Source organism: Balaenoptera physalus, assembly GCF_965194825.1.
Source record: "Balaenoptera physalus genome assembly, chromosome: 13".
NCBI lineage: Eukaryota > Metazoa > Chordata > Mammalia > Artiodactyla > Balaenopteridae > Balaenoptera > Balaenoptera physalus.
This window is the reverse complement of record NC_138892.1, coordinates 32,133,398-32,149,807: the sequence shown is the minus strand read 5'-3', so window position 1 is coordinate 32,149,807 and position 16,410 is coordinate 32,133,398. Positions and strand designations below refer to the sequence as shown.

The 16,410-nt window shown below is 35.6% G+C and overlaps 1 protein-coding gene across 1 annotated transcript in view; it reads left to right on the top strand.

Annotated features, from left to right (window-relative positions):
• The window catches only part of TMTC3 (transmembrane O-mannosyltransferase targeting cadherins 3), a gene marked incomplete at its 5' end in the record, with an annotated part of 173,164 nt that extends 158,437 nt beyond the window's left edge, over positions 1 to 14,727 (top strand). Inside the window, one exon of the mRNA XM_082418911.1 lies at positions 4,389 to 14,727. The remainder of the gene's footprint in view (positions 1 to 4,388) is intronic.
• Between the last annotated feature and the right edge of the window lie 1,683 nt (positions 14,728 to 16,410).

Genomic DNA, 16,410 nt, shown 5'->3' with positions numbered 1-16,410 from the left:
CCCTTGATAATTTTTTTTTAACATATACATATATCCACCCTTTTTCTGATTCCTTTCCCATATAGACCATTACAGAATATTGAATAGAGTTCCCTATGCTATACAGTATGTTCTTATTAGTTATCTATTTTATATATAGTAGTGTGTATATGTCAGTCCCAATCTCCCAATTTATCCCTCCCCCTCCCTTACCCCTTGGTAACTGTAAGTTTGTTTTCTACATCTGTGACTCTATTTCTGTTTTGTAAATAAGTTCATTTGTACTGTTTTTTTAGATTCCACATATAAGCAATATCATATATTTGTCTTTCTGTCTGGCTTACTTCACTCAGTATGACAATCTCTAGGTCCATATTGCTGCAAATGGCATTATTTTTGTTCTTTCTTATGGCTGAGTAATATTCCATTGTATATATGTACCACATCTTCTTTATCCATTCCTCTGTCAATGGATATTTAGGTTGCTTTCATGTCCTGGCTATTGTAAATAGTGTTGCAATGAACATTGGGGTGCATGTATCTTTTCGAATTATGGTTTTCTCTGGGTGTATGTCCAGGAGTGGAATTGCTGGGTCATATGATAGTTCTATTTTTAGTTTTTTAAGGAACATGCATGCTCTTTTCCATAGTGGCTGTACCAATTTACATACCCACCAACAGTGTAGGAGTGTTCCCTTTTCTCCACATCTTTTCCAGCATTTATTGTTTTTAGATATTTTGTTGATGGCCATTCTGACCGGTATGAGGTGATACCTTATTGTAGTTTTGATTTGCATTTCCCTAAAAATTAGTGATGTTGAGCATTTTCTCATGTGATTTTTGGCCACCTGTATGTCTTCTTTGGAGAAATGTCTATTTAGCTGTTCCACCCATTTTTTGATTGGGTTGTTTTTTTTAATATTGAGCTGCATGAGCTGTTTGTATATTCTGGAGATTAATCCCCTGTTGGTTGCTTTGTTTGCAAATATCTTCCACAATTCTATTATCATTCTTTAAAAAATTAAACCTAATTCCTCAGAATTATCAAATATCCAGTGTTTAAATTCAAATTTCCCATTATCTCATTATTTTTAAAAGAATATACACATATATATATATATATATATATATATATATAGTTAAAATGAGGATCCATACAAGGAACAACCATATAGTAAATCTATAGGTTCCCTTTCAAATGTTTTTTCTTCATTTTAAAAATGGACTTTTTTTAAGCAGAAGTTTTAGGCTCATAGCCATATTAAACAGAAGGTACAGAGATTTCCCACATACTCCCTGCCCCCACTTATGCATTATCCCCCATTATCAACATCCTCCACCAGAATAGTACATTTGTTATAACTGATGAACATACACTGACCCATCATAATCACCCAATTCATAATTGATATTATGGTTTACACAGTCTGTGGTTTGTACAAATGTATCCACCATTATGGTATCATACAGTGTATTTTCACTGCTCTAAAAATCTGTGTTCTACCTCTTCATGCCTCCCTCCCCCATAACTCCTGACAATCACTGATCTTTTTTACTTTCCCCATAGTTTTGCTTTTTCCAGAATGTCACATAGTTGGAATCATACAGCATGTGGCCTTTTCAGATTGGCTTCTTTCACTTAGTAATATGTATTTAAGGTTCTTCTATGTCTTTTCCTGGCTTGATAAATCTTTTCTCTTTAGTGATGAATAATATTCCATTGTCTGAATGTACCATAGTTTATTTATTTATTCACCTATTGAAGGACATCTGAGTTTCTCCCAAGTTTTGGCAATTATGAACAAAGTTGCTATATATATCTGTGCACAGGTTTTTGTGTGGACATAATTTTCAGTCCTTTGGGTAAATACCAAGGAGCATGATTGCTGGATCATCTGTGAGCTTGTATAGTGTTATTTGAAAATGTATTTGGATTAGTTATAATGTATATTGCAAACTCTAGGGCAACCACTGAAAAAAAGTTAAAAAAAAAAAAGTATAACTGATATGCTCACAGTGTGAGTACACCAGATCATCCTAATTCCTCCTTCCATCCCTTGTATAACTGCTGTCATTCATTTCACTTATACATAGGCATATATATATATTAATATATGTCTATATATACATACATAGTTGAATACATTGTTGCTATTATTATTTTGAACAATTAGGTCAATTGAAAATAAGAAAAATAAAAGTTTTTATTTTACCTTCACTTGTTTCTTCTCTGTTGCTCTTCCTTTCTTCATAGATAGAAGTTTCTGTCCTATAACATTTTTCATCTGTCTAAAGAATTTATTTTAACATTTCTTGCAGTGTAGATCTCTGATTCCCTCAATTTTTGTTTCTCTCAGAAAGTCTTTATTTCTCATTCTCTTTTGAAGAATAATTTCACATAGTATAGAATTCTAGGCTGATTTTTTTTGTTTTCTCAATACTTTAAATATTTCAGTCCACTCTTGCACTGCTTGCATGGTCTCTGAGTAGTTAGAAGTGATTCTTATCTTTGTTCCTCTGTAGTAAAATGTTTTTCCTCTGGCTTCTTTCAGGATTTTTCTTTATCTTTGATTTTCTGTAGTTTGAAAATGATACGCCTAGATTAGGTTGTTTGCTTGGGGTTTTTTTGGCGGTTTTTTTTTGGTGGGGACAGTTGGTCATTTATATGGTTTTGTGTTCTCTGAGCTTATCAGATCTGTGGTTTGGTATCTGACAATTTGCGGAAATCCTCAGGGGGAGAGGAAAAATGTAGAGAGTAGTACATTATTTTTCCAGATATTTCTTTTGTTCAGTTCTCTCTTTTCCTTTTGGAATTCCCATTACATGTATGTTACACCATTTGTAATTGTTCCATAGTTTTGGGATATCCTGTTCTTTTTTTAAATCTTTTTGCTCTTTGCTTTTCAGTTTTGGACGTTTTTAGTGAGATATCCTCAAGCACAGAGGTTCTTTCCTCAGCTGTGTCCAGTCTACTAATGAGCCCATCAAAGGCATTCTTTATTTCTGTTACAGTGTTTTTTATCTCTGCCATTTCTTTTTGTTCTTTCTTAGAATTTCCATCTCTCTGCTTACATATTCGATCTATTATTGCTGTCTACATTATCCTTAGAGCCTTAGCAGATTTACTGAGATATAGTTGACATAAAACATTGGATAAGTTTAATGTGTATAATGTGATTATTTGATACACATATACATTGTGAAATGATTACCATAATAAATTAATGCATACATCATCTCAAATAATTACCATTTTTTAAGCAGCCGCGTAGCACAGGGAGATCAGCTCCATGCTTTGGGACCACCTAGAGGGGTGGGATAGGGAGGATGGGAGGGAGATGCAAGAGGGAGGGGATTTGGGGTTATATGTATATGTATAGTTGATTCACTTTGTTATACAGCAGCAACTAACACAACATTGTAATTAATTATACTCCAATAAAGATGTTAAAAAAACAACAACAGTGAGATACCATTATGTACCTATTAAAATGGCTAAACTGGGGAAAAAAAATTACCATTTTTTGTTGTTAGTGGTGAGAACATTTAAGATGTACTCTTTTAGGAACTTTCAAAAATACTATATGGTATTGTTAATTATAATCACTGTGGTGTACATTAGATCTCTAGAAGCTATTCATCTTACTGGAAGTTTATACTCTTTGATCAACATCTTCCCTTTTCTCCCACCCCCCCAGCCCCTGGCATCCACCAATTTACTCTCTGTTTCGATGAGGTTGAGCCTGGGGCATCTTAATCACAGCTGTTTTAAATTCCAAGTCTGTTAATTCCAACATGTCTGCCATATCTGAGTCTGATTCTGATGCTTGCTTTGGCTCTTCAAACGGTGGGGGTTTTTTTTGTTTTGGTTTTGTGGTTTTTTTTTTTTTTTGCCTTTTTGTATGTTTAGTAATTTTTTTCTTGATAGCTACAAATGATCTACTGGGTAAAAGGAACTTCTGTAAATAGACCTTTCGTAATGAGGTGGTGAGATGTGGAGGGAGGGGTAGCATTCTACAGTCCTAGGTCTCAGTCTTTAAGTGAGTTTGTATCCCTGGGCTGTGAACCATACACAGCTTCGCATTTTCCTTAAGTGGGATAGGATGACTGCAGGCAGCTGGAGTTGTCAATTTCCTCTCCCCCAGGTCAATTAGGCTCTGATAAAACCTCAGCAGTTTAGCCTCTAGTTAAATAGTTTCAGCTGTGGGTAGACCTTGTTAAGAGTAGAATGCTGTGGCATGTTTCAGAATGGTTCCTTTTCCCTTTCCCCCCCCCCCCCCCCGCCAGAAGCACAAGGTGATTTTTCTCCTAGATTCACTGTGAGAACCTGGTGGAATTCTTGGAGGTAAAATTCACAAAAGTGCGGCGTCCCCCTAATGACTGGTCCTCCTCTGGTTTTTATCTCTCAGAGGGGTCCATGTTGAGCCTTCACCAGTTCGTCAGTTACAGTTCGGATTTCCCTGCCTGGTTCCTGCAGAAGCTTGTGCTCCTGGTAAGTTGTGATTCTCTATATTCCTCTGTTGATATCTACAATCTTGGGGACAGCGGTTTGCCCTGTGACCTTACTTCTGTTACAGAGCTAAGAAAAGTTGTTGGTTTTTCAGTTTGTTCTGCTTTTTACTTTTTGTTCGGAAGATGTAGCGACTTCTAAATTCTTACATGTCAGACTGGAAACCAGACTAGAAGTCTCTTTTTTTCTTAACCAGTCTGTTGTAGAGTCTTTAGTTATCTATCTGAATTTTATTGCATTTTACTGGGTCTGTCCTTATGATAGCATTTAACATCTTTCTCTGTACTCTGCAAATTGGTAATTGGCGGAAGAAGTTTGATCTGATTTCATTTTAAATTTTTGGCAAGATTGCTTACAGATGGTATATATAGTTCTCTAAGGAAGTTTGCGATATCTGGATAGCTCTCTTTTTGTGATGTTAGCAGCCATTGATATTGCACAGATTCATTAATTCACTTGGGGTTGTAAAATGATGATATTCTATTGCCTTTTGCATTTGTTATTTGATTAACTTCTCTGAAAAGAAACCTCCCCTGATCAGCTGTTTGGTTACCAAAAGATGCAGTTGGTATAGGAAAGGCAGAACAAAGGCTTGTTTCGCTTTACCAGTCTTCAGGAAAATGAGCTGATTATCAAGCATTCTGCATTGATGCACAATAAGTTTTACTTATCACTGTGAACTCCAGGATTAAGTGCATTCAGTATGATTCAATCTACTGCAGTTACTGTCCTCATTGAGGATCAAGTTTTCCCACCTTTGGCCAGGATGGTTTGGGCTTTTTTTTTTTTTTTTTTGACATGATTTAATAGTCTTTGGTATCTTTGCTATCTGGTACATCAAGTTATTTCACGTGTTCATCTTATACATTTCCTGACACAGACCTGGATTGGGAGTCCTCTATTTTGTTAAACCTTGTTTATTTTCATAAGAAATGTATTTTAAGATCACAGTCAGGATAGTAGGGATATTCATCACAACTGAGTAGGTTATTTGGTAATTGTTTTGGGGCCTTTTTACTGGAAAAGCCAGACTATCTTTCTATCTATCTAGAGATTGGTAAAGTTACAATTCCCTGCATTTTTGGCGGGTTCTGTTCCGGTTGCTCCCTACCTTAAGGCAACATCTATCTAGAAGTTGATTTATATTCAGTCCATGTTTTAAAATTGGGTTTAAATCTTAACTTTGCCACTTAACTATGTGGCCTAGGGCAAGTTTCTTGGCTTCTCTTTGGGTCAAGTTCATCATTTATATTAAAAAGGACTATTGAACTGGTGTGCCAATCTCAAAATTATCTTGTAATAAGTGTGTAGTTAGCGTATAAAATATACTTAGAAGAAGATCTGGCATACAAAAGCAGTATGTGTTATTATTATTATTAATCATCCAAAAGCAATATATAGATTTAATGTATTTTTAAATTTATATAAATGCTTTCATATTTGTGTAAAATTCTGAAACTTTCTTTTTTCACTCAGTATTACGTTTTCATATTCTATCCATGTTGATATTTAAAGAGTGGTTCATTCATTTTGAAATATGTGGTAATAAATATATATATGTAATATACTTTAAAATATATATGGTAATATATAGTAATAAAGAGATACATGTGTATACGTGTGTTTAGTTCTCCCAAGAAATTTAATTCATTCTTACAATTTCAGTTATAACATATGTACTGATAACTACAAAATATATTTTTACTTTCAACTTTCTCCTAAACTCCAAATCCTTATGCCTCCCTGTGGTAGACTGAAATAATGGCCATAATATTTTCTCTGTTTCCCTATCCCTTGAATATGGGCTGACCGTGAGACTCACGTTGACTGATAAAATGTGGTGGAAATTATGTTGTACAACTGTGACCCTAGGCCTTAAGAGGCCCAACAGTTAACATTTTCACTCTCTTGGAACACTATTTTGTAAAAAACAAAACAAAAAACCGAAATCAAAAAACCAGTCTAGCCTATTGGTGGATGAGAGGACATGTAGGGGAATACCAAGTGCTGAAGACAAAAGCCAGGACCAATTTCAACCATAGGAATGAGACCATTTTGTACTATCCACCCCAGCTGAGCTGTTAGCATGACTACAGCTACGTGGGATAGCAAAGTACATCTCATGGGCTAAATCCAGTCTACTGCTTGTTTTTTATTTTCCTTGGTTGCTTATGGGCTACAATAGCAGAGTTGAAGAGATGTGACAGAAACTGTATGACCCAGAGTTAAAATAGTAACTATCTTGTTCTTTACGAAAAAGTTTGCCACTGTTATTTTAAGCCAATAGTTTGCTTGGCTTTGGGTTTTGGGTTTTGTTTGTTTGCTTGTTTGTTCAACAGAGCAGTATATAGCCAATGTACCCTGCTGTTCTCCAGATCTAAGTTTGCCCTTTCTCCTGCATTTACTAGCTCTAACAATATTATCTCTATCCATTTACCTAAACTAAAACATTAGAAAGCATGTAAGCCTTTCTGCATTCCTCCTCTTCCATACCTCCCTATCTAATTTATCACCAAATCTTGTTGAATATGTATTTTATATCTTTTTGGATGCACCTCTTTTACAATGCTCTTCTTCAAGATCCTATAAAATCTTTCCAGGATAACTATATTTGTCTCATTTATTCATTTATTTACTTATGAAACAAACCATTTTTTTTGTTAGGTACTGGACATAGATTAATAATCACATTCCATGTAATTAACAATAAAATAGTGTAGTGAAAATGACAAGTTAATAAATGCTGATGGAGAAAAACAGATAAAATCATGGAAGCATGGAGGCGGGGCATTGAATTCAGTCCAGTTCATTCAGTCAAGGAAGAGCTTTCTAGTTAAGGTAATGCTTAAAGTGATATGGAGTAGAAACGGGATTCTATGCAGAGGAGACACTATAATTAAAGGTACAGTGGTGAGAAACAACAGAATTTGTGGGGAAAAAAAAAAAACAGAAAGAAGTTTGGTATTCCTGGAGCAGTGAGAAATGAGGTAGAGAGGTAGGCATGCATGAGCTAAATCACAGAGGGCTTTTATCCTGAAGATGCACGAACACATTCTATGGAAGTACCCAGACACATTTTGTTTCAAATTAATTTTGATAGCTTCACTTTCCATGTTTACTAAACTTGATCAGTCTGTGAATGGTATGTAGTCCAACTATTCATGTTGGTTCTTACTTCCTATCTCCTTTCATAGTCACACTTATCCCTCTGGGAAGTGAGAAGAAGGAAAGAAAGAATAGCATGGGTCATTTGTCAGATGATTGCTTCTTCATTCCAAGTTCAACCTGCTTGTGATACTGGAGCTCAATCTTGTAAACATTTCTCCTTTGCCAGTAGAGGGCTGTGGAGTAAAATTACAGGAGGGAGGGGCTTCTCCTTCGGATTCAAGTACACCCACTCTCAGCTGGCTACCGCAGTGTGTGGCAGACAGCAGGATGCAGAACCCACAGTGGTTCTCACCTTCAAGTGTGCCAGTCTCAGCATGTATTTTCCTATCTGGCAGCCTTGGCCTAGTGATCATGGACCAACTCTGACCCATGGTAACCCTGCTAACTTCACCACCATCTAGTAGGCACAACCACACCTTCTCCAAAGAGGTCTGGATTCCAGCTTTGAGAAGGGGGCCCCTTTTCAAGCTTATTCCTTCTTTCAGTACTCTCCCTCAGTCCTACAATACTTTTTAACATTCTTCTTCATTTCATTTTAGTAGCTAATTCTGTGAAAAGTTAATTTTTTTTTTCTCATATCATACTTACTCAAATTACTGAGTGATTTCTTTCTCTTGGTTAGACCCTAATGATACAAAGTACTAATTAAACATCCAAAATATTTATATGGTGCATCCTCATTAAGAATAAAATTGTCAGGATGCCAAAAAGGAGAAAATTTGAAGTACTGAGAAGCATAAAGCTTTGTAATGTTAATAATTATAACCCATGGTCATGTCTCATGTCTTTCCTGTCTTATATAAACTTTTGCTAAGAAGGATATGTGAAGTTGGAAGCAGAGTGTTTTGGCCTCTGAGATTTTTTGAATTAGGATATATTCAAGAGTGGAAAAGTGAAACTTCCATGTTTGGTCATGATAGAGAAACAGGAAGCAGACACCTTCCCTCCTCCACTTAAACAACTGAAAAGGGCAAACATATATGAAACAATGATTTTCATACATGGACAACAGGCAGTGCAGGACAGTGATTCCTTAAGAAGAGGAAACAAATGAGCTGAGCCATAGAATTGTCCTATCTTATTGCCTGCATTGAATTTCCAGGTCATAGGACAAGTAGGGGTATCCACACAGAGCCTCCTAACACAGAATACTGAATAGTCCTCAGAAGAGTATTGCCTCAGTAGTGAGGCCAAATCAGCCCTAGATTAAAAAACTGTTTAGGAACACCTAACAGAGCTTAAAAGCATGCCCTTAAAGGATCTAATTGTTTCCAAGTAACTTAATTGTCCCAGAAAAAAAACGAAACAACAAAAACAGCAACAAAACTAAACAACTGCTGAAGCAAAACAAAATCTGACACCCAGCAACATAATACTCACAATGTCTAGAATCCAATAAGAAATTAACAGATATTCAAAGAAACAGGAAATTATGGCCCATAATGAGGAGAACAATCAGTCAATAAAGAAGCAAAATTACAGAGATAATATTGATAGAATCAGTAGGCAGGTGCTTGTTGTAAGGAGTCATGTTAAATCATAAAGTGTATTGGAAAATGAAGTGAGATATTTTCTAGAAAAAAGTCCGAATTGATTGATTGCCTTGATCATTAGGATTGACTTTACCAATTTATTTATATGCTGATCATTTTTCAATAATGAGCTAGTTACAATGTTTTGACAAAAATCAAATATAGGGCTTCCCTGGTGGTGCAGTGGTTAAGAATCTGCCTGCCAATGTACGGGACGTGGGTTCGAGCCCTGGTCCTGGGGGATCCCACATGCCGCGGAGCAACTAAGCCCGTGCACCACAACTACTGAGCCTGTGCTCTAGAGCCCGCGAGCCACAACTACTGAGCTGGCGTGCTACAACTACTGAAGCCTGCATGCCTAGAACCCGTGCTCTGCAACAAGAGAAGCCACCGCAATGAGAAGCCTGCGCACCGCAACTTAGAGTAGCCCCCGCTCTCCGCAACTAGAGAAAGCCGGTGCACAGCAACAAAGACCCAATGCAGCCAAAAATAAATAAATAAAATAAATAAACTTTTTTTAAAAAAAGAAAAGAAAAGCATTAAAAATATATATCTTTAAAAAAATCAAATGTAAAAATGTGATATGATAAAATTGTCGTGTTGGCAAATATATATTTATACTAATAATACTTAGATTTATCCTACTGTTTCTGTGTATATTAAGCAAGGTGTCTCTAAGTGAAAGCATGATGGGCATAATTAATAGTTATTTGAAAAGTTTTGGTAAAGTCTTTTTGGTAGACTTTCCTAGAACTAAGAAATTGAGTGATCCAAATAACTGGGTAAAAAATCCTATTGAATGTCAAATGGTTTAAAAATCTTGGCCTTCAATGGAATTAATAAAGAAATAATTGAATTTTTAAATGTTGGTTTTTTATTTTTGATAATATATTGGCATGTGATTTTTTGCATGTTATTTGGAAGTACTTCAAATAATTGAGTGAAATTCTTCCAACAAAGTTTCTTCCATTCTAATTTATTTATGTTACCAATGTTTCTCAGGATGTGTATCAATAAAAGTGAAAAATATAAATATAACTGGATATGAATTCTAGCTCATACTAACAAATTATTATCATCAAATATATAAACTGATAAAAAGCAGCTTCATCTATATCATAAGTATATTCATTCCATTAACATTTACTTTGTTTTAAAATTACAAAAATTTATCTTTGACCAACTGTTTACTAATAATAATTATAATAATAATGAAATCCCAAAGAAATTTTTGACACATAGGCCTTTTGATCTGAGGAATAAAAACATCAACTCATATACAATTTTTTGTTAAGAAGATTATCTTAATATTTTGATTAGGATAATCAAAAAGCTCTTGAGACATAAAATATACTTTATATAAGGCTAAAATCTCATGCAGAAATGAAAAACTATGAGTTTAAGGAGCAAAAAGAATTATATAAGATTTCTGACTGGTTTGTTTATAAATTTTTCATAGATGAATGTTAGTTTGAAATCACTATGCTGTTTAGATTCTACTGATATTTTTAAATGAGTGATATCAGTTTTAATTAACATCAGTATTTTTAATATTTTGGAAATTTTATCCTTTCAACCATTCAAGTAGGATAAAAAATTTTAGAGGTAAGCTTTAAAATGTGGAAGGGTTACAAAGCTTTTCAAATATTCTTCAAGGAAGTAAATAAGAAAATAACATTTGAAAAGCACTTCTATAGCTGATAAAACTATTAGAGATTTTAATCAGAAAAAGGACCTGGTCACATTATATTTTAGATAAAAATCTGCTGCTGTGTTAAAAACAGATTTGAGGGGGAAAAGAATATAAGGAGAAAAAAATTAGGTAGAAGATGGTTGAGATCTTACAGGTAATTGAGGGTGAGGAAGTTGTATAGAGGAAGTGGCAATAGAATTTGCAGGTTCTAAAACATTTAGGAGACATAGTCATCAGGAGTTGACTTCCTATGTGGTTCCCTAGTTTTATTTAGGTTTTCTGCCCTCTAAGCCACCCTCCCTGTGGCTACTCAAATTAATCTTCTAAAACATATGTGATCATGTCCTTTACTTAGCTTAAGTTCTTGGTAGATTCCCATTTTTATTTTTTAAGTCAGAGTAAAAGCTAAGATGCTGTAAAAAGATACCCCAAAGTTCAATGACTTAATGAAAGAGATTGTTTCTCTCTTGTAACAATCCGACAGGCACAGGCAGGTAGGGCTGCTTCTTCTTTACAAGGTTACCTGGGTTCCAAGGTTTTTTCAATCTTGCTAACTCTCATCCTCTAGGGTATGTCCTCAACTGCATGGTCAAGGCTGAATTGCCACCATGTTCATGTTTGAGGCCATTAGAAATGTGTGAGGAGAAATTAGTAAATCCAGACTAGCAATTTCCTTTTAATAAAGTGATGCCAATATTGCATGCATTACTTCCACCTACATTCCATTAGTGAGCACTTAGTTAAATGGCTACACCTATGTGCATAGGAAGCTGAGAAATGCAATCTAGCTAGCTGGTCATGTGTCAATGAAGGAGGAGAGAATAGATTTGAAAAGAAAACTATCAGTCTGCCAACCATATATGCATAATTGTGTTCAAGGCAAGATATTCACATCACCTTTTCATCCATTCAACAAGTATTTGATTCTTTGTCTTCACCCTATCAAACTACCTCTGTATTTAATTTCAGTGGACTACATTTTCATGGACTCTTATGGTGTCATGCCTTTGTTCACAGAGCTGCTATTGACTACAATGCTGTCTTCCCAATTTTGTCTCTTTTCAGTAAATTGTTGATATCTTTTTCTTTAATAATGGATGTAGTTGGAACATGAACATTGGTCTTCTTATGCTGAGTCAAGTGAAGCAGGTTACCAGAATGAGGTTTCGGAGGAGTGACTTGGTAGTGAAAGTGTGAATAGAATATTATCCTCCATATAGGGTTAGGCTACCCTTTTATAAACTTGGTGCTTAGGTGGGTGACAGTTTTACCCAACCGTATGGAGAGCAGGTGGGAATCAGAGCTCATATGTGTAGGAATTTGTTGAGTTTTTTTTCCTTGTCTTTTTCTCTCTCTTTGGTCAGCCATGTAGTGAAATTGGTATTTGATTGCTACGTTGGTCCTTGTTCATTATTGCTTTTTATATATTATTTAGTTTCACTATTATTGAGGATTGCTTTAAGAAAGAAAAAAAATCCAATGATATAACTATACATTCTTGTATTTTTTTTTCTAAAAGGCATTGAAATTGCTTCCTAAGCAATCTTTTAATTAGTATTTTGTTTTCTCCTATGGAATAGTGCCCTTTGGTAGAAAAGAGGGCTTCCAATTGTAGTAAAGGTTTTAGATTTCTACTTCCTCAGTTTATATGAACTCTCTATATTAATTGACATCTACTTTTACGACATTTATCTCCTATTTTATTCACTGGCAACAGGGTTTTGAAAAGCATGATTTCATTAGGAAAATACCTAACAGCCAATTTAGTGTTCCTTAAGTGGATTAAATACTACAGAAAAATTATTAGAGTGCCTGTTTTCAATTTTCCCATAGGTGACACATAGCTAGTACCATTCTAAATGTATAAAAGATGAATTAATTCATTGCATGTGACAGTAATCTTAGGACATTAGGGCTTAATTCTCACAGAAACCCAGTCCTAGACAAAGAATCTGGCCAAGGGATTCCAAAATTATTCTTGAGAAAGACATCTTGCTAAAATAGAATCATGAGATTTTTATCTTGATTTTTGGTGATAAAAGTATGCAGATGTGAGCTGAAGGGTTTATTTTGTGATTTAAGATGAATGAATTTTCTCTTTTCTACTTAACTATGTCATAGGCAATAGTTTTAACATTACTTTAAGAAGTGTTTAATACCAATAAAAAGAAATCTTTTTTTAAAGACTGCTAGTACTGGAAAGTTAAATATAACAGACCCTTGGGAATAAGGGTAAAAATATTTCTTTAAATATTTAGAACAAGAAGAGTTTGCTTGTTGTAAGAGTTTTAGCCATTTCTATCTTTTTTTTTTTAACTTCTAAGAGCAGATACAAACTAATATCCCTGACTTCATATAAATTTGAATTTTTATATAACCATTGCAGCTCAAATGCAGCTCAAATGTCAAGCACAGTGCCTGTTACATAAAAGACGCTCAATAAATATTAGTTTTCTTCTCATCTTCCTCCTCTTTCTCTTCTTTCTTTTTCTCTTCTTCCCTCTATCCTTCTCTTTTCTCAGGAAAAAAAATTATGAGTTTGCTCATATGTGTAAAAAGATTTTTAAAAGACATAGATGGCAAAAAAAGAGGCTTTTCTAGAGTCATTGAGAAAGCATATTACAGCACCAAGATATCTAACATATATATATGTTTTTATCCCAGCAACTAGAACATGTTAGCTCTTTTCAAGTTGATACATGTTATAATTGTATTGTGCTTTACATCACATATTTGTGTTGTTTGGTTTAGGTTTGTTCTAGCAGTCTTAGCTGCTATTATACCTCAATTTTAGTTTTAAGATGGTTGGAAGAAAATTAAAATAGGGACTTCCCTGGTGGTGCAGTGGTTAAGACTCCACCTGCCAATGCAGGTGACACGGGTTCAATCACTGGTCCAGAAAGATCCCACATGCCGTGGAGCAACTAAGCCCGTGCGCCACAACTACTGAGCCTGCGAGCCACAACTACTAAGCCCACATGCCACAACTACTGAAACCCTCACGCCTAGAGCCCATGCTCCGCAACAAGAGAATCCACCGCAATGAGAAGCCCATGCAGCGCAACGGAGAGTAGCCCCCACTCGCCACAACTAGAGAAAGCCCAGGTGCAGCAACGAAGACCCAACACAGCCAAAAATAAAAAGATAAATAGATTAATTAATTAAAAAAAGAATTAGTATGAAAAAAGTAAAATACCTAAGTAAAATATTTTATATTGATTATGTGATGAAATTGTAATCTTTTGTATACTTTAGATTAATTAAAATATTAAATTTTCACTTGTTTCTTTTTTATTTTTTAAAAACATGGCTACAAGAAAGTTTAAAATCACATGCGTGGCTCACATTTCTGTTGGATGATTAATTCTACAATATCATGATACCCTTACGTATATATGGGATTAGAGAACATATCTACCAGGAGAAAGCCCATTCATCCCTGTTTTATTTATCTATCCGTCCATCCCTCCATCCTTCCAACCATCCACCTATTCATTCATTTAACATATACTCCCTAGGTTTTATAGATGTAATCATGGGGAAATAGACATGGTCATTCTCTTCATGAATCATACAGTTTAGTGAAGGAAAAATTCATTAGCTAACTATTCCACCAGTAAATGTACAATTAGAACCTGTGTTAGGTTGGAAAGCTGTGTGGGTCATAAGAGCCATACAGAAGGAAACTAAGCTTAGATTGGGGATAGGGAGTATAAAAAGGTCTATACCTTTAAAGGATCGGGCATTTGGCCTCATAGCTAAAGGATGAGTGGAAATTAGTTAGGCCAGAGTGTGATGGGAAGAGAAGGAAGACCATCCCAGATGATTCTTTCCAGAGTCTTGGAGCAAGATGACCCATGGCACCAAAGGAGAACAGGAAGCATTCCCCAGGATGAGACTGGAGAGAGAGGTACAGGCCAAATCAAAAAATCTTGAGGAGACAAGCGGCTGAGAAGTAGAAAACAACAGCAGTGGCTCTTACAAACTTGTATTGGCACATGAGAAGCTAGTGGGCAATTTTTGTTAGGGTCAGGAACTCTGTAAAGGTCATTTTTGGTTGTTATATTGTTTGCTTTTGATATTTTGGTACCACATATAGATTTGGAAATGTGCTGTGGAATTATGGTGGCTTTTATGCCAGATCTGTTTTTTTCTTTAGCGTTTAATTGCAGAGCTGCTTTTAACAAGGTTATTCCAGTTTAGTCATGCCAAAATGAGCAAGGCCATAAGGACACAGAGAGAAGATACTCTCGGGAATTTATATGTAATCGCTCTACCTCCTGCCAAAAGAGCCAGATGGGAATCCAACCGAAAAAAATAAACAAAACAAAGAGTTCTTAAGAGGAAAGAAGGGACCATTTTTTGGTTATCCCTTCGAACAGAAGATTTTTCTGAGTTCTTTTCTGCCCAAATCTTGGTGGATTGGGATTTGTTTTAATAAGGCAGGTTCTCTTCTTGATCATCACTAAACACCGGCACTGATTCTGAGCATGATTGTGGTAATATATGCAAAAGCATAATATAGGTTGTAAAGTACCATGTAAAATTTATTTCTATGGTCCTTGATCAGTGAGGATCACAGCTTCCCACTCAAAGGCTACCTGCATTATTTTTTCCATATCCCTTTTTTATTCAAATGAATAAGAAAAGAAAAAAAAAACCTCACAGTGAAGCCACTTCCCGTAGTTTTAAAGTTTATCTACTTAAACTACAAATTTTTCTGGGAAAAGATCTATAAATAACTGTGAAGCTGAGGAATGCATGGGAAATTAAAGTTAATACGGAATGCACTGCTTGTTTTTTGGGTTTTCAAGTAAACTGCTTTCTGGTTGGTATGTTGGACAACACATGGTTAACTGGTTGGGGACATTATATAACATTGGGGAGACTGACCTATTTTTTTGACACACAATTCAAATCGTGTTTAAAATATGCTTTAGCATATGTGATCTTGTGATTTATAACAGGAAATGTATATTTGGTCTTCCTCCCATCGGCCCAGAGCTCCTAAAACCCTCGGAATTACCTAAGTGATAAGAGATAAAGGTGTCTTATGTTAATGACTGACTTTTGGACTGCACCTAATGATGTGGGCGGTTGCCAGGAGAACTAACCCTGTGATTAAAGGGTTGGAACTTTTAGTCCCACCCCCAAACCCTGGGGAGAGTGGAGAGACTGGAGGTTGAATCAACTGCCAACAGCCAATGATTTAATCAATTGTACCTATTTAATGAACCAGTAATCTAAGTAAGTAAAATGTGTCTCTGAGTTCTGTGAGCTGTTTTAGCAAATTAATCGAACCTAACTGGGAGGTCGTGGCAACCCCTTATTTATAGCCAGTTGGTTAGAGGACCGGGTAACTACCTGGAGGGGGTTGTAGAAACCTCTAATCTATAGCTAGTTGGTCAGAGTGGCTGAAGTGGCTGAAGACACAACTGATGTCTGAAGTGTGTGTGTGTTGGGAGTGGAGGTGGGCGGGTGCAGTGTTGCAGGACTGAGCCCTCAACCTGTGGACCATGACGCTATCT